Genomic DNA, 18,972 nt, shown 5'->3' with positions numbered 1-18,972 from the left:
GTGGTGCCCTCACAGATGTGCAAGTTACATGACAGACAGACAGACAGACACACACACACTTTCACACACAGACAGACACAGACACACACAGACACACACAGACATACTTTGACAGACAGACAGACAGACAGACACACGCATATTATGGGTCTTTGTTGGGTAGTGAAATGGGTAGCATCAGTCGCAGTGTGGGTAATGTCAGGGAGCCAATCATAGTCCCCGTTATTTGCATATCGTGGCGCAAAGCATTCTGGGAAAAGCAACTAAACACGTTTAGTCATGTATTTGTCCATAGTTTACACATGAGATGAAAGAGACAGTATGACGTGTTGAGCACCTAGGATTCCTCATGTGTATGTGAGGGGCAGAGGAACCGGATCCCAAGTGTGCGTCCCAGGTGCTATAGGTTTCAAAGCATGCAGGGGAATAGGCACCCCACCCTGACACCTACAGAAGACTGGATAGGGAGATATAAATAGCAATGGGGAGACTCTTGTACTTGGTGTGGCTCTATCCATATAGTGGGGCCAGCAGGTGCAGCAATAGAAGCTCAGCCTGGGGAGACTGGATTTAGCATTTCCTCTCCATTTTGATAACTATCCATAATCATTTCTGCAAAATACTTCTATGATACCTATGTATGTTTTTTACTTGTACTATATTATACTATCAAGTATCAGTGTACACATACAATGTGACCTGTTACATTAATACAGAGGCCACGGAAGGCCAGATCACTAATAGCCACTGTCCCCTGATATTACACTTTTTTACAATCACTTTGGCACTCATTTCAGAACCTTGATGTCATTTTTCAAAACTCTAGACACTAAACTCACACCCGATGATCAAAATGCACATTTTTCAAAACTCTAACACTTTTTTACAATTGCTTGGATACAATACACATCAACCTCAGATCATTTGTTCATTGAACTAAAATGACACAACTTAACATCAAAGTATTACCATTTCAAAATGCAATTCACACATTACATCTGAGATCACTGTCTATTCATTTCATTACAAAGATCTAACTATCAATTGATACAGCTGCTCAAAATGATAAGTGACTGTTGCATTACTCTTAATGCATAATTTTATGGAAACTGACAAACAATATTCCATGTTTCGATCATGAAAGTTTCAGGATAATGAGATCCATTGACACCAATAACCGAGGAGCATGAACCAGTTGGACTACATTATCTATGGATGTAATATTTCATCATCATTCATCATCATGTAGCACTTTTCCACACCATGTTTTCAGTGTGGAAGGAAAGTTAGAAATTCTTTCTCTAATACCTGTTTTTCTCTCTTGTATACTTAAGAAAGATAAGGTCAAGCTAGAAGGTCAGGCCAGAAGGTAGTTTGATTTCTGTTTGTTATTTACGATGAGAATCTTGGAGACAATGTCAAACAGTATGATTGAAGTGCCTGCTCCCTAATCCATGTGTTGATCTATGAACTCTGTCCTATAATGATATAAATTCTGCTTAGCTAACTTTTAAGATAACATAGTAATGACTTTCTGATTATAACCAGCTCTTTGATTTTTGTGTATAAAAGCTCTGACTGTTAAAATGAAGGCAGAGCGACTTTGGGATCTACTTGAGTCACTGTTCCTCTCCACGCTGCGTGTATTAAAGGCATTGCAACTAACGCTCCAACCTGGTTGAAGATGATTGTTCTTCCACATCAGATTTGACATTACTGTATGTATGCAGGCCCTTGTAATTGCTTTTCCAATACTGCCAACTGGTTATTGATGATTGATTTCACATTGTGGTACGAGTATCGAGTGAAATGAGTGCTATCCACCCCAGCAACACAGTGATAACATGGAGCCGGCAAGTCATCCAGGTCACAATAGAGGTCAAGCAGTGGGAGGAGGAAGACGTGGTGGTCAAAGGAATGGAAGGGGACATGCACCCCTTCTGAGAGGTGGTCGTGGGCCTCGTCATAGAGGAGGGCTTAGGCCTCACCAGAGAGGCAGCCATGGGCCTCATTTGAGAGGTGTTGGGGGAACGTGGTAGAGGACAGGGCCACGGACCAGACAGCGGCAGCAACAGCAAATAGTGTCCAGTGAAATCCGAGAAATAGTTGTAGAGCATGTTGTAAATCATGGCATGACCATGACTGAGGCAGCTACAATGATTCAATCAAACCTCAGAATCAACTCAGGATCAACTGTGGCCTCAATCATCAGAAATTTCCGTACTGAGAAGCGGCAAGTCTTCAGCATGCACTAAACATTAGGCTACTCTCAATTGTCAAATGACTGTATACTGCATACCAATGTGTAGCACAGAGTATAGTGTGCCTTTTGAAAGAAATGCAGACAGAGTGAAGCAGCTGATGACTGAGTATGTTCAGGTATGTTCAGTTTCAAGATGCCTCTTGTGAAAAATGGTTGTGAGAACCTGAACCTGAACACAGGGCTGATGGAAATTCAGAAGTACAGTAATCAATCCTTTGTTTTACACTAAGCCAGGTGAGGAACACTGCAGTTGACATTTTACTGTAGTTTTGTTCTTTTTTGTAGCTAATTATTGTTGCATGGCTTCAAAGAAACCTATGGTGTGATTTGATTGTATTGCATCAATACATTTCAGATTTTGTTCAATGATTCCACTGTGTCTGTAGTATTCTCTCTACTAGTCCTTTTACAGTGATGTATTTATGTGTAGTACCATAATGAAACATGTATCACATATTTTGTACTACAATATTTAATGATTGTACGAACAACTACACAGTGAAACTATCGGTATCTTCTGTGTGGGTGATCTAAATAAATGTTACTATGGTATTTCATGATAAATGAATTATTTGAACCAACAAGTCTGCAAGTGCAAGGTTTCTTTAAAGATATGAATGCACAATGCAATGTTTTGAACATTGGACAGCCTGTGTTACAAGTGATGACCGTTTTGAGTTTTGTGTCTAGAGTTTTGAAAAATGACATCAAGGTTCTGAAATTAGTGACAAAGTGATTGTAAAAAACTGTATATTCATCCTATTTAATGTGCTCTTTTAAAATGTACTTTTCTTTTTTATGTTGCCATTTCTGTTCTACCAATGTTTCAGTTGTTAGCCAAAGATTGACATAGTACATCTCATACACACAGGCCAGACAGCAAGGATTTCTTTTTGAAATTCAATTACAAATGCTGCATGAACTCATCAATACGATTAGAGCTCCTGAAAGCAATATAACTAACTCACTCTACAGCATCTCATTAGCAGTGAAAAGAAACCAAGAAAGTTGGGACAGTCGACTGTTTACCACTATGTAACATCACCTTTTCTTTTAATAACACTTATTAAGCACTTGGGCACTGAAGACACCACTTGGTTAAGTTTAGCAAGTGGGATTTCCCCCCATTCATCCATTATGCATTTCCTCAGCTGCGCAACTGCACAGGGCCTTCGTTGTCTTAATTTGCACTTCATAGTGCGCCACACATTCTCAATTCGGAGACAGGTCAGGACTGCAGGCAGGCCATGCTAGCACCCGCACTCTCTGCCTACGCAACCATGCGCTTGTAATCTGGGCAGAATGTGGTTTGGCGTTATCCTGCTGAAAAATGCAGGGACGTCCCTGGAAAAGACGATGTCTGGATGGCAGCATATGTTGCTCCAAAATGTGTACATCTCTTTCTGCAAAAATGGTGCCCTCACAGATGTGCGAGTTACATGACAGACAGACACTCATACACACTGTCACACCCACACACACACACACACTTTCACAGACAGACACACGCACACACACTCACTTTCACACAGAGACAGACACACAAACACAGAGACAGACACACACACACTCACTTTCACACAGAGACACACAAACACATACACTTTCACACAGACACACACACACATACATACATACATACATATATAAGGAAAAGAAACAATACATTTAAAAATCACAAAAAGATGTAATAAAGTACAGAAAATCTAAATGTAATAAAATGTGATCTTTAATACACACAAATATGTATGGCTGGTCGGATGCGTCTTGGACTCGGGTTCCTCTTCATTACGTATAATGCTTTTGCCTTTTGCTATAGCTTTCCGTGGAGGGGATCGTGGGTGAGTTTGTACCATTCTTGGGAGGCTCTGCCTTGTTGGGGCGGAGCTGTGATCCAGGTGAACAGCAGATCGGACATAGGTGGGCATGTGGGCGGAGGAGGAAGGCCGGTCAAGCAAATAAGCTTGCTAAGGTACGCAGCAGCAGCAAGCAGCCCCACCATCCAGTCAGCCAGCCAGTCTGGCTGGCAGTGACTGAGTGGTTGACAGACGGCAAGCAACGGAATGTACGTGCTCTGTGATGTCATAGGAGTCACCTGAGAGAGATGTTTGTGATGTCATCGCTGAGCTGGCTGGCTCTGTGTGTCTTGCTGGCTGTGTGTGTGTGTGTGAGAGAGAGAGAGACTTTTTGACTTTTATCAGACTTCATTGCCTGTTTGCAACACGCAATAATTCATACAAAAGAAAATAAATAAATAAATAAAAAATAGTGTTCCCCTTTGTTTGTCTCCCCCCAACAAGCATTAACTCCGCCACTGATCTGTACACTTTTAAAGAAAGCAACCCAATACACACAACAAAACAACCATCAAATACTAAACCCTATAAATGAATTACATAATAAAAACCAACTCCCCGTCATATAATTCACAAAGGGCATCATTAATACACCAGACCTGTTCAAAACTCTCCAAATCATTCATCAGCCTGTAATAGTTAAACTCTAGTCTGACTCTGCACTTGACCAGCATGGCAAACACTCTCACTGCATCCTCACTGCCCTCCCCACACACTCTGTTCTTCCTAGTCTTATAGACGGCCATTTTAGCCTGGCCCAGCAAGAAGTTTACCAGCTGGTCCACATGTTTGGTCCTTCTGGTGTATCGCGCCCCTAAAATAAAAACCTTTGTGTTAAAAATCAGGTTAAGATCAGTAAAAAGACGAGTTAAAAGACTAAAAATGGGTGACAACCGAGAGCAAGTGCTGAAACAGTGAAACACGGTCTCTCTCTGAGCACAGAATGGGCAGGCGTCGGACACAGCAGGGTTAAGAACAGTAATAAAAGAATTGACAGCAATAATGGTGTGTAACACCCTCCACTGCAGATTGCCAGCTCTCTTATTGAGGGGGGCTTGTACAGGCTTCTCCAGGCGGGCGCAGTGTCTTCCCCCAGCCCCAGCCTGTAAAGTAATTTTAGGAATCACAAAGAAACAGTTGAAAGTGCTAAATAACTATTTTGATGCACCATATTAATTTAGGAAATTTACATGTTGTTTTTCATCAGCTTCTGTATCTGATGGCTCCACATCACTGGCTGGATTGACAGCAACGACACTCTAAAAAAAGAAGTGTTAAGTTTGAGCATTCAGGACTTGTTTTGAAGATCCTGAATATCACTGGTCCACAATTTATCTGTGAAACTATGGGTTAATCTCCATATACAAAATACTTTTCACACACACTTTAAATTTACAACTAAATTTACATGTTGATGTCTTTCGTCAGCTTCTGTATTTGATGGCTCAATATAACTGGTTGCATTAACAGCAACGGCACACTACAAGAAAATAACATTATATTTAAACATTCAGGACTGGTTTAGCATCACCTCGAATATCCCTAGCCCTTGAGGTCGATTGTTATTGTGGTCTTCAAGACCAGTGCTTCTCAACCTTAGTCCTGGAGGAGGCCCACTGTCTGCTGATTTTCATTACAACAACATTGTAGGTTATATCAGTGACTGTGGTCCTAAAGTACCCCTATGCCTGCTGTTTTTTTTCCAGTTGAGCTCTTAATTACCTAATTGGCTTAACTGAAGCCATTTAACCCTTTTCCCAGGTCTTTGGTTGTTGATGAGTTACAAAGAGCTGGATTGTGGCCCGCCATGACTGGAAGTGAAGAACACTCACTCTAGGCCTTTAACTTAATGTTCATATGTAGGGGCCTATCCATCTGATTTGTTTTTGCACATTTATTAACAGAAAAATTGATGGTACGTGAAATCATCTGAGCTGAAAAATATAATGTTCCACCAATAATAAAATAAATGTATTAATTAAAATTATAGATATAATAGAATGTTCACAGATTATTAGTTCAGAAAACAAAATATTTTTTTATATCTTAAATAGAATTAACACTCAAATCAGTTGTAGGGTAAACAAGGTCTATTTTTTGGATTGATTTTATAATTATACATGTATGGCTGCATGAAGCTTACCTGAGAATCTGATATTTTAGTAACTTTGTTGCTTCTTGTTGGGTAGTCCACGTTTGCCGCCGTTCTTTTTCTGTAAATGTAAATCAAAAGGCAATAATTACATACTGTAATTAAAATACAAAAAGTATAAACATTGTATTATTATTTTTGTATCCTGTTTCTCCATCTCGATGCTGTTCTTTTTGGAATTGCATATCTAGGTTTACTTAAATACTGTTTATAAGATTGTAAACTCATCATCCAAATTTCTTCATTTGCCAAACTTTATGTAGTGCGCTTGCAGTTTCAGAAGAAGAAAAAAAACTGTAACAGATGGGATATGTAGTACTTTATACTCGAGTGGTCTATGCGATTACACCCTGTTGGTGTTATTAAGAACGCCAAGTACCAGAATGCAGAGCGGGACTGTTTTTTGTGCCGTGACTTGTCGGGGGAAAAACGCGCAGAAAAAACGGACGAGAAGGTGAAGGTAGTATGGCGGTGATGCACGCGTTGGTGAAGTGGGAAAGCGGGGTCGACAAAGACTCTTACAGCGTGATTCCCACTGCTTGCTTTCGCAATTTTGATTTATTCAGCATTGCTGATGATGACGAAGAGACGACTCGAAACTTCAGAGCAGAGTGGAGAGACACGAACAAACCTCCAAAAGGTGGATGGCCTGTCCATGAAGCGCAGATCATTATGACTGGTAACAATGTTTATTTAAAAAAAAAAAACATTAAAGTCTTTACATGCTATTTGATATATACAATCACAGTATATTTGAAATGAATGTTTAAGTTATTAATGTGTTGTACTTCTAACATACTCTTATAACATGGTAGGTGGTGGTGAGGGCGCTAAAACTCGTCATACTTGACTGGCATTTGTAAGAACGATTTATTGTGTGTTGTGCTTTACAATAAAATCCCCCAAATCACAAAATAAATTAAACCAGATATAATTTAACTTCAGTTTTGATTCAGTGTTGGCTGTTCATCTTAATTTGTATGGTCAAAGCACAGTATTTTTATGACAAATAAATATAATCCCCAAATATCTGTGGACATAATGCAGGGTTTTATTTATTTTATTTTTATTTTAGGAAAAGAAGGCGAACTAAGAAGAAAACTTAATGACCTAACAAAAATGCCCTGTCCTAAAATGAAGAGAGTACCTAAACCAAACAAAAAACTTCAAATTTCAGATGATAGTGACCTTGATGAACCACAGTTACCGGTGAGATAATTACTGCAAATATTAAATAAATGTATTGCAGGATTGTTTTTTTTTAATCATATTCATATATATATATATATATTTTCATTTTAAACTCTTTTCCTCTCTGAATACAGCACAGAATAAGAAAGAAAACCGATGGAGCTTCAAGAATTAGATCCCGTCATATTCTACAGACATTTAAAGAGTCCAGTGAAGTTGAGCTACAGCAAAACGTTAAGCAGCTCGAAAAGGAAAACACAAGACTTAAAAATGAAAACCAATGTCTTCGAAACCGTATGGTTGATGGTAAGTTTTTTTATTTATAGCAAATAATTCTTTACCTTGATAAATGTTATTCTTCAGTAATTTAGATTCCAGAGTAATGTATTATAGTTGATCATACTGAAGTAATCTAGAACCACAATACAGACTCTTAATGTGCACTGTCTAATAGTTTAATAATACTGATTATTAAATAAAGTTTTTCAACATAACTTCATAATCCTACATTAATGACTATATGCATTACATTAGACCTGGTAATTGTTGTATTTTATCTCTTTTATTTTTTTCGTAGCTAATGTTAATGACCCACAAAAAGGTCAGTTTGCCAATAACATAGAGCAAGTCTCTCAAGTATAATTGCAGGCATTGATGGTTTTGTTTTCACTTTGTATTAAATATATTACTAGAAATGATTATCATTTAATACTAAGGTTTTTTTCTCCAGAGATTCCAGACCTTTTGGACAATCTGAAAAAAATTGTAACAAAAGCCACATTTATCAGCAATGAAGACAAAAGTGTGTCACCATCAAGTGGTTCTGACAGCCCCACAGCAAATTGTTCTGAATCTGACAAAGAATCACCAAAACAGGTATAACACTCTTGGTCTACAATATTACAAAGACAAGGTAAAAATATATATATTGAAAACAAATATTGGTTGTAAACAATCTAATGATGCTACATTATCAGTTATATTCATAGTTAAAGTTGATAATAAGAATGTAATTGAATTATGGGTGTCACAGATTCACTGACTTTATTATGTCTGTAAATTAATAAACTTAGAATTGAGACATACTGTGGTCTTTAATAACACATTTCTGTAACAAAATCACAGCCTCACTGATAATGTATTCCACTTAACATAATATAAGAATAGTTTGGGGATAAACTTGTTTTTTATTTACCATTGTCTTTTAGGTGGAAATATTCCCAGGCACTGGAGTTTACATTGACAAACTGCCCTGGATCCTTGCAGAGAGGTGCAGCACGAATACGTCATATGCAAGAACCCTGACGGTTGCTGTCTTTGACTTTCCAACATTACTAAAGAGCAATCTTCGTGGTGGTGGCAGCAAGAGAGATCCAACTTCGGAGACATTAAGATCCTCATTGATGTTATTGAGGATCATATACAGCTGCCTTCGGAAGGACACGACGTGTTTCAGTTGCGGGGCTTTGCAGCCCAGCGGGACCCTCTTAATGCCGGACATCAGCTGCCCGAGCCGGTGCGGATGAACGGAGGGACGTTAGACAGCGTTACCTTCCGGGCAGGAGCAGCGAGCGGCAACACCGGGGTGAAAGTGTCGTCTAACACTGTGCCATTAGCCACTAGCTGATTGAGCAGATCAGTGGTTTTTAAGAAGATAACAATGGCAGCAGACTTGATATTTTCACACCCTGCTACCTCCCCAACCGCTAACACACACTGCTCTAGGGGGCAGAACTGCACCGGAGCGATCTTGACTCCATGGCGTCGGGTCAGTTTTTCAAAAGACGCATTCAGGGGGTCCGACCCCCCGACCCGGGAAGAACTACCGGTACTCCCCCCTCCCCTCCCCTGTTCCCCCACAATAAGAAAAGCACTGAAAACAGAAGACAAAATAAACAAACTGAAAAAAGTAAAGCAACAAAAAAACGCAGCCAAAGGACAGAGCTCTCAGCAGCACTCCCGCTCACTGCAGACCCCTCCCACACACTCCCAGCTGAGAGAGAGAGAGAGAGAGAGTTAGTGTCTGTCTGTCTCTATCTCTCTGTAGATGCATCATAGGGAACATATGTAACAATCTCTCTTTTTGTTTACCAAAAATGAGAATGAACGTATTTCAAGTGGGTGTTGCCTTGGTTGGAAACGTTTTAAGATTATTTATGAAGTGTAAAGTGGATTTGTCTCAGTTCTCCGTAGTTTTCAATGTATGTGCCATTCAGTAGTGTTCATGTTACAGATGTGCCCTATGCAGTGGTAGGGTCAATAAAATGTCAGTAAAACTTTATTTTAGCAATTATGGAGGGGAAGAACTGCAAATAGCGGGTCCCCACTAATTATCTAACTTACCAACAACGTTTAAAATTAGGTCTTGCGAAGCTGCCAAATAATGCTGTATAATCGTATGTGTCTTCATGCACCGGCTGCTATAGTCTGATAGCTTTGATTATATATACATATTTTCTCATGAACCACAAATGCTATTTGCTTGATTTTTACAGAGTATGTTATAAATACCATTGTTATGAAGCCTGACAAATTGTATGCTGTAATTATGAATATTTTCAAATCATTTGTTTGTTTTTCCTAACATGTTACAAATGTTCCCTATGTGAAAGATGCATTATATCTTAATAACGTCTAAACAATTAAAGATATACAGATTATTATTTTCGGTAAAGTTATAACACATTGCTATTAACTATGTGTGTCAGTAAAAGTTTAAAAAATCCTAATAATTTTATATTGATCCTGCAAAATAGGTGTTTAGGGAACATTTGTAACATTAGGGTTACGATTTGCCATAGACGCGGAATGAGTTTGATTGTGATGTTAAATGGGGTTTAAAGACGCAGTCGCCTCGGTGCTGATTACTATTGCTGTGTTTCTCCACTTCTACTCCATGCTTGGGAACGCCCACATCCAGTGACGTCAAAACCGGTGGAAAAGCGGGCCGGTTCAAAAAAGATCAGCTGGATCCCAGGCCGAGCACCAGCTCCGGCTCCAGCACCGGCACCATGTCGCTGGAAAAGCGCTAAGTGAGCTCACAGTGAGCTCAGTGTAATGTCTGCTCTGGTGAGCTCACAGTGTGACCTAGTCGTGAGTTCACGTCTTCACTGGGTAGTCCATGACAACTTAATTGACTCAATTCTTGGGCTTAATTGGTCAAAATGACCATTGATTGAAGGTACTCAGGGACTGATGTGTAGAGAGACTTATTAAACCTGCAGGATTGTGGTTTTCCCAGAACAGAATTAACCAGTGTAGCGTTATGTTGGGTGTATTCTGATAAGAGCATTTTAGCTCTGAGCTGAAGCACTGATCTAAAGAAGACCTCTCCCCCCCAAATTTATCAGATTTCCTTAACTCATCAGCATGTGAACTGGTTTACATCAAAGTGACAGTCTTGGGAGGATGGCACCAAGAATGGGCCAAATAGCTTGGAATCCCTGCTGTGAGATGTCTGGGGAAGGGGGCCTGTAGGAAATAAAAACTCTTTGAAATGGACGAGAGCCGAAATCCCGACACAGAGCTACGAACCCGTGCCAACCGGCATTTCCAAAAGATGGCATGGATTGACATCAGTCATAAATCAAGCCCCCCTCCAATAGGACACTGGGGGCTGAAGCCGAAATCCAATCTCACAAACTAAAGAACCAATCACCTATTGATCTGACAGGCGTATAAAGGGTAACGCACGGCATCTCTCTCTCTCTCTCACCTAAACCAGTAACTCGCTGCCACAGCTCAACTTGTATCTCTGTTGCCAGAACCGGAACCAGAAACCAACTAAGTCTTTACCAGCAACAGAAGGGTTAAACTGGGAGAAGGAGATTGAGCCGTACGAAGAATTCTTTTAAAGGACTTTATTAAATAAAGAACTTTACAGACTGCGCTGCCCGCCTGTGCCCAGGCATCCAGCTGGACAATTGACTAAGTCGACTGAATACGAAAGTCATTTAAATAGCTATTTGAGTCTTAAGAAACTTGACCCTTGGAACGAACAGGGCCCTGCTTTCCTCAAAGACTTTGTCTTCAAGTAACTACGGTGGAACCCTGCTTACAAAGAAGATTTTGTGCACAACCTTGGAGCCTTCAAACCAGTGGAAAATCTGTTTGGAAAAGACTCTACATTCGCGAAACCCCAACTTCCAGGTGCATCGACTGAGTGGAAGTTCTTGGACAAAGCCGAACCGGACTGCCTTTGTTCCAAACCACACGGACCTCGTGCCGTGTGCTGTTATCTGAGCCCGAAGCCAGAGAGGCCTCTCTGCGACGAAGTTCACATAAGTTTAACAGTTTGGAGTTTGTGATTCATGACATTTGAGAAATCAATTAGAAATGTTAATCTGTGATTCATAACTCTAGAATGTGTAATATCATTTAGTTTTCTTAAATATAAATGTGTGTTGCATTCAACTGTTTTGTTGATAATTTTAGAAATAAAATCTGTCAACGCTGAGAAATATCTTCTCATTCCTGTTTAACTGTTTAGTCTGAAATTGACACAAGTTAATAGACACCAGATTATAGGTGGCCCTGCCTATCCTTAATCATTGAATAATAATCAGTTAAGGGAAATTGTGGTAACAAGTAATGATAGGATCTTTCTCTCCACCTAAACGTTAATGAGACTGATATATATATAACGAGAAGTTACCTGACATAAATACTAACCTGCATAGTTATTGAATGTCTGACTAACAATACTAATGAGAGACTCACCTTCGTCTTACTAACCGGTATTGTAGTCAATGTGTTTATAACCTTTTTTGTTTAATGATTTGTGTGTTATCATATGCGATCCCATGGTCTTTGATTTGGTCACGGAAGTGATTTGTCTTTGATTTGTTGATCTAGAGTTGAATTTTAATTAGTTTTTCCCTTTTGTATAATTAGTGTAGTGCTACATTTAGTCTTTGTTTTTGAATAAATTTGACAATTTATATCTTTGGAATTGGTGTCTGCATCCAATTATTACAGAAAATGAGTTCTACAAGATTCCAGGATTCGTGATAAGGTGATACTATAAATTCACTTCTTTAATTGAATTTTATAAGTGTACCTTACGCTACACCTTTGACCACCACGTCTTCCTCCTCCCACTGCTTGACCTCTATTGTGACCTGGATCACCTGCCGGCTCCATGTTATCGCTGTGTTGTTGAGGTGGATAGCACGCATTTCACTCGATACTCGTACCACAATGTGAAATCAATCATCAATAACCAGTTGGCAGTATTGGAAAAGCAATTACAAGGGCCTGCATACATACAGTAATGTCAAATCTGATGTGGAAGAACAATTCCTTTATCCCTCTGTTCTCCACCAGGGTTGTGCTGATCGCCTCGATTGGCAAGTTTGCAGTGTGAGGAGTGGATCCATGTCGTCGTTCCTAGGCACTTCACAGCTGTGTGGGTGGTCAGGAGCACCTGGTAGGGCCCTGTCCACCTGGGCTGTTGGGAGGACTTTCTCTTGTGTGCTTTGATATACACAGTCATCTTGCTGGAAGGGGTGGTAAACCTGCTGGGATGGTTCAGTCTGGGCGGCTTTCATCTGTGAATGGACAGCTTCGAAAGCACGTGTTAGTCCCATACAAAAAGACAACATAGCATCATCCATCAAGTGGATGTCCATTTCCCTTACAGACAATGGAGGAGTGATGGAGAGTCTCATAAGTCATCCCATAATAATCTCACACGGAGAAAGACCTGTTTTTCTCAATTTGCTGACGATTTCATTGTCATTAGGACTATAGGAAGGGGATCTGGACGTTTGAGTCCTGTTTGTTTGCATATATTAGACAGCTTATTCTTTAATATCCCATTTTGTTTCTCCACTGCTCCAGCTGACTGAGCCTGATGGGGCAGTGAAAATGTTGTTTACCTCGCAGGGCTTTGCATAGTTCCTGCACTATTGTCCCAGTGAAGTGAGTGTTCCTATCACTGGAAATTTCCCTGGAATGCGAAATCTACATATAACATCCCTTAACTGTATTTTTGCTACTTTTACTACTTCAGCCTTCCTACGGGATAGGCTTCAACCCATTTAGAACACCTATATATTATTACAAGTATATATTCATATCCACAACATTTAAGCTTTTGAACACAATCTATTTGCATATTGCAGGATTATGAGCTTGACAAATGTGGCAAGTTCTACAATATTGCTAAGCTGTTACTATAAAACCTGGGGCAAACCAATTTAAAAGACTGATGCACACATCCCCCCTTTGCCCGTGTGGCCAACACCATGCGCCACATGGGCAAACCAGGGAAAGAGTGCCTGTGAGGCAACCAATGCATTAGCAAATGTTTGAGCTCTCTTATGGAAGGTGCAGTGGCCAGTTGCAATTTCCTGGAGCTTTTACAGTGCATCTCAAATTAAATTTCATCCAGCCCCAGGTCATAAAAGTCAAACCCTAGTTACGACATACATAACACATACATTTTGTTGCTTCAAAGAGAATACAAAAGTCAGCAAAACATTCTTTTTTACAAATTCAGTTTGTAAACTGTATTGTACATATATTTGTTGCGTTTTGATTTATAAACATTATACATTGTACAAATCTTAAGTGAAGGGCAATGGACTGATTCTGACTTCATGGCTGTCATTCTATTCATTTGAATAATGTGACATCTCCACTAATAGTACATTATAAATTAAACTATCAATAGAAGAATATGTGCTACTGCGGACGTCATCTGAGCAGTTTCACAATATATTGTAGATTCCTATAATCTGGAAAACCTTTAATTATAGTATTTTAACTTATTTCTCCACTGAGTCAAGCATCACTTCAGCGTAGTGGACCTCAGCATTGGTCTGTTCAAGTTGCTGTGAGGCTGTCTTTAAAGCCGCGCCCTCGGCCTACTGTGTCTCAACAAGAACACCAGCATCTTCTCCATATGGGTCAGACATCGGTTCCTTCAGGACACGATTCATAATATGCATATCTGCCATGTGGAATAAATCAGTCTGAAGACACAATGTGTGGTTCACACAACATCAGAGATCGTCCTTATAAAAGGCATCTCTATCACATTAGTTGACATTCGCACAATCTATAAGGTTTCTAGTAAAGGGACAATTCAAAATAATAATAATCTTGATTCCAATTTATCTCATTTTTCAAATTATTTCAGTACAGCACTCAGCTGTCGTCAGCAGCATCATATCTCCTGTGTTTATTGAATCAGCTTTACTTCCTAGTGTAGATACTCTTTTTGTGTGGAGTTGTCAAAGTTTCAAAACAATGTGCTTATCTTTGTCCTTTTATCTAACTTAAATACCTGAGAACATTACAATAACTATTACAGCAGCTCCTTCAACACCATAGTTAATAGTAGTTGGGTAAATGATGGCAGTTATTAATCTTTGTTTCTCAATTCATTTTTTACCAATAAACCATAATTTGAAATTATTTCCATACTCCTATTATTCCTATTTTCATTATTATTAGTTTTATGCGGTTGTCATCTAGTATGTGACGTATTCGTCTGTATCAACATCAATATTATTATCATTATTAATACAAGCAGTGTAAATTACCATTCATTACACTCTTGCTCTGTTTGTAATAAGTTATGAACCCTTACACGTACTTACAGTCTCTGCCTTGTCTCTGACTTCTCTCTCTCTCTCTCTCTCTCTCTCTCTCTCTCTCTCTCTCTCTCTCTCTCTCTCTCTCTCTCTCTCATCTCAGGCTGCTTGTCTGCTCAGGCGAACAGGGGGAGCAGAGGAGCACATACGGCCCTTGCCCCCTGCCCCCCTCTTCCTAATTGATAGGGTATTTCTGTTTGTGAAAGGACTATTTCCAAACAGTTTTATAACTTGCCATGACTATGTTTCATTAAATTAGTTATGTTACACCTTTAGTTATACCTGTAGTAACTTCATTATTTTCCCTCATATTCCAGTCAATCACCATCAGAGTCTCTCGTGGCAGTACATTTGTCTCACACAGAACAAACTCTCCTTTCTCAACCGCTTTCAATTTTGGATAACATCGCACTGCATCCCAACAGCTGTTCTTTCTCCTATTCCTAATTTCTTACAAGAAAATGCAAGTTATATTTGATCGATTTGTATTATTACTATTTATATACATTTCACTACATTATTGTAGTTAATGAATGTATTTAATCTTTGGAAAATAAGCCTTTTCATTGATCTCAATAATGATGTCCAGGTACTTCAGGAAAGCACATTTTCAAAAAATGTGTCCAGTCAATGATTTCCCCAACTAAGAACCTGCGTGGGCACTAAGACTGTCCTCCTGCGCGGCTCATGTCTTTATTGTGTCACTTCCTCCTATTGAAGTCCAATCTACACCAGTACAGGTTCAGAAGAACTGTTCCCGAATCCAGATTGAACTGATCAATAGTTAATTTCTTACCTACACATTGTATTTAGGGATCTATTTCTAGGGATTTAAAAACTCTTCATTGTGGAACTCATAGCTTCCAAATGAGCACATCGTTAATTTCCTGGAGTATCTGGTTATCTATTTATCAATATGTAAGAAACCTTCACCGAATGTTTGTGGTTGCCTCGGATTCCTATTTCTAAATTTGGCTCTAATTCCATTTCTAACATGTTACTTTTAACTTCTGTATTCGTAAGACCTATTTAAATAACTTAATTTTGTATTATTATTTCTGTTTGCAATAGCATTCTGTGTACAGTTAAATGCTGACTTTCTTGTAGGTCTGTTATTACAACATATTTAACTGGCGTTTTTTAGCTATCATTCTGTAACTATTTGTGACTTATGACTCTCTTAGTCATATTCTGGACTATACAGTACATGAAAAAGTCAAAATATGGACATTTACCTTGCGCAAACTGAAAACGTACAAACATACAAAGAGACACATATTAATTTATATCCATAGTAAATTCAGATACCATGGTTTTGGTTGGCATGTTATATTGACCTGCAGTGTCTCAAACTACCCTTATTTATTACTTATCTAGTAATTTTCCTTCAGTATCTTGAGGACTGTCATTTATACTGAAAAACATATATATATATTTTTAATTTGTCTTCGGGGCATTCAGATTGAATTATGCCTGTTGTCTTTTCTTTCTTTTCTCTAACAAATGTTTTAAGATAGCTAGCTTTGGTTTCTCATTTTTTAATGCTTTGTATTCCTATTTTGCAAAACCGTTTTTAGGTGCTCAAGTCTATCTGAATCAAAAGTCCCATCTTCTGGAAACCTTAATTTTCTGTCACCTATTGTCCAGTCAAACGCACCGCTTCACTCCATAGTTATCATACATGTACCTTACATGTGTACCTTTAAGTGGCGGGTCGCCCGTCTTACTAGAGCTGTTCCCACACAGTAACACGTTTTCCCATTTTCTATGTATCGTTTTGTACACAACAACCAAGGCGTGCAAGCCCGCAAAATAACAATAAACGACAGGGGAGAAAACATAGCAAAAAACAAGAAAACACAAATAATACTAAATCCTATATAGGAATAACAACAAACATGCTTTTCAATGTTTGCATTTATAGAACTTGTATATAACTTAATGACTTTTCTTCATTTACCATAAACACTATAAACTTCTATAAACTATAAACATGTTATTTTATATTATCACCGGCGTATCAGATATTGAACAATTAATTAGCGCTCCTTTTTTTTTTTTTTCTAATAGTAGGTCAAACCCACTTAAGCCTGCGGGAACCCAGACAGGAAAACACAGTCCTGTTCCTTCACAAACAAGAAGACACAGTCAAGTCTATGGTAACCCTAAGAAACCATGCTCCTCGGTTATTGGTGTCAATGGATCTCATTATCCTGAAACTTTCATGATCGAAACATGGAATACTGTTTGTCAGTTTCCATAAAACTATGCATTAAGAGTAATGCAACAGTCACTTATCATTTTGAGCAGCTGTATCAATTGATAGTTAGATCTTTGTAATGAAATGAATAGACAGTGATCTCAGATGTAATGTGTGAATTGCATTTTGAAATGGTAATACTTTGATGTTAAGTTGTGTCATTTTAGTTCAATGAACAAATGATCTGAGGTTGATGTGTATTGTATCCAAGCAATTGTAAAAAAGTGTTAGAGTTTTGAAAAATGTGCATTTTGATCATCGGGTGTGAGTTTAGTGTCTAGAGTTTTGAAAAATGACATCAAGGTTCTGAAATGAGTGCCAAAGTGATTGTAAAAAAGTGTAATATCAGGGGACAGTGGCTATTAGTGATCTGGCCTTCCGTGGCCTCTGTATTAATGTAACAGGTCACATTGTATTTGTACACTGATACTTGATAGTATAATATAGTACAAGTAAAAAACATACATAGGTATCATAGAAGTATTTTGCAGAAATGATTATGTATAGTTATCAAAATGGAGAGGAAATGCTAAATCCAGTCTCCCCAGGCTGAGCTTCTATTGCTGCACCTGCTGGCCCCACTATATGGATAGAGCCACACCAAGTACAAGAGTCTCCCCATTGCTATTTATATCTCCCTATCCAATCTTATATACGTGTCAGGGTGGGGTGCCTATTCCCCTGCATGCTTTGAAACCTATAGCACCTGGGACGCACACTTGGGATCCGGTTCCTCTGCCCCTCACATACACATGAGGAATCCTAGGTGCTCAACACGTCATACTGTCTCTTTCATCTCATGTGTAAACTATGGACAAATACATGACTAAACGTGTTTAGTTGCTTTTCCCAGAATGCTTTGCGCCACGATATGCAAATAACGGGGACTATGATTGGCTCCCTGACATTACCCACACTGCGACTGATGCTACCCATTTCACTACCCAACAAAGACCCATAATATGCATGTGTCTGTCTGTCTGTCTGTCTGTCAAAGTATGTGTCTGTGTCTGTTTGTGTGTGTTTGTGTGTCTGTCTCTGTGTGAAAATGTGCCTGTCTCTGTGTGAAAGTGAGTGTGTCTGTGTCTGTGTCTGTCTGTCTGTGAAAGTGAGTGTGTGAAAGTGTGTGTGAGTGTCTGTCTGTCTGTCTGTCTTTGAAAGTGTGTGTGAGTGTCTGTCTGTCATTTAACTTGCACATCTGTTAGGGCACCATATGCAGAGATGTACACATATTGTTCCTTTTCCATATACACTCACCTAAAGGATTATTAGGAACACCATACTAATACTGTGTTTGACCCCCTTTCGCCTTCAGAACTGCCTTAATTCTACGTGGCATTGATTCAACAAGGTGCTGAAAGCATTCTTTAGAAATGTTGGCCCATATTGATAGGATAGCATCTTGCAGTTGATGGAGATTTGTGGGATGCACATCCAGGGCACGAAGCTCCCGTTCCACCTGTAGCGTAAGGTACACTTATAAATTTCAATTAAAGAAGTGAATTTATAGTATCACCTTATCACGAATCCTGGAATCTTGTAGAACTCAATTTCTGTAATAATTGGACACAGACACCAATTCCAAAGATATAAATTGTCAAATTTATTCAAAACAAAGACTAAATGTAGCACTACACTAATTATACAAA

The 18,972-nt window shown here is 39.0% G+C and overlaps 1 non-coding gene across 1 annotated transcript; it reads left to right on the top strand.

Annotated features, from left to right (window-relative positions):
• Positions 1-4,032: 4,032 nt before the first annotated feature.
• LOC136738815 (U5 spliceosomal RNA) lies at positions 4,033-4,147 on the top strand. The gene has a single exon (XR_010812709.1). It is a non-coding gene; the product is annotated as a U5 spliceosomal RNA (small nuclear RNA).
• The last annotated feature ends 14,825 nt before the right edge of the window (positions 4,148-18,972 follow it).

Source organism: Amia ocellicauda, unplaced genomic scaffold (assembly GCF_036373705.1).
Source record: "Amia ocellicauda isolate fAmiCal2 unplaced genomic scaffold, fAmiCal2.hap1 HAP1_SCAFFOLD_58, whole genome shotgun sequence".
NCBI classification, from domain to species: Eukaryota; Metazoa; Chordata; class Actinopteri; order Amiiformes; family Amiidae; genus Amia; species Amia ocellicauda.
The sequence above is the reverse complement of the archived record's forward strand: the minus strand, read 5'-3'. Positions and strand labels throughout refer to the sequence as shown.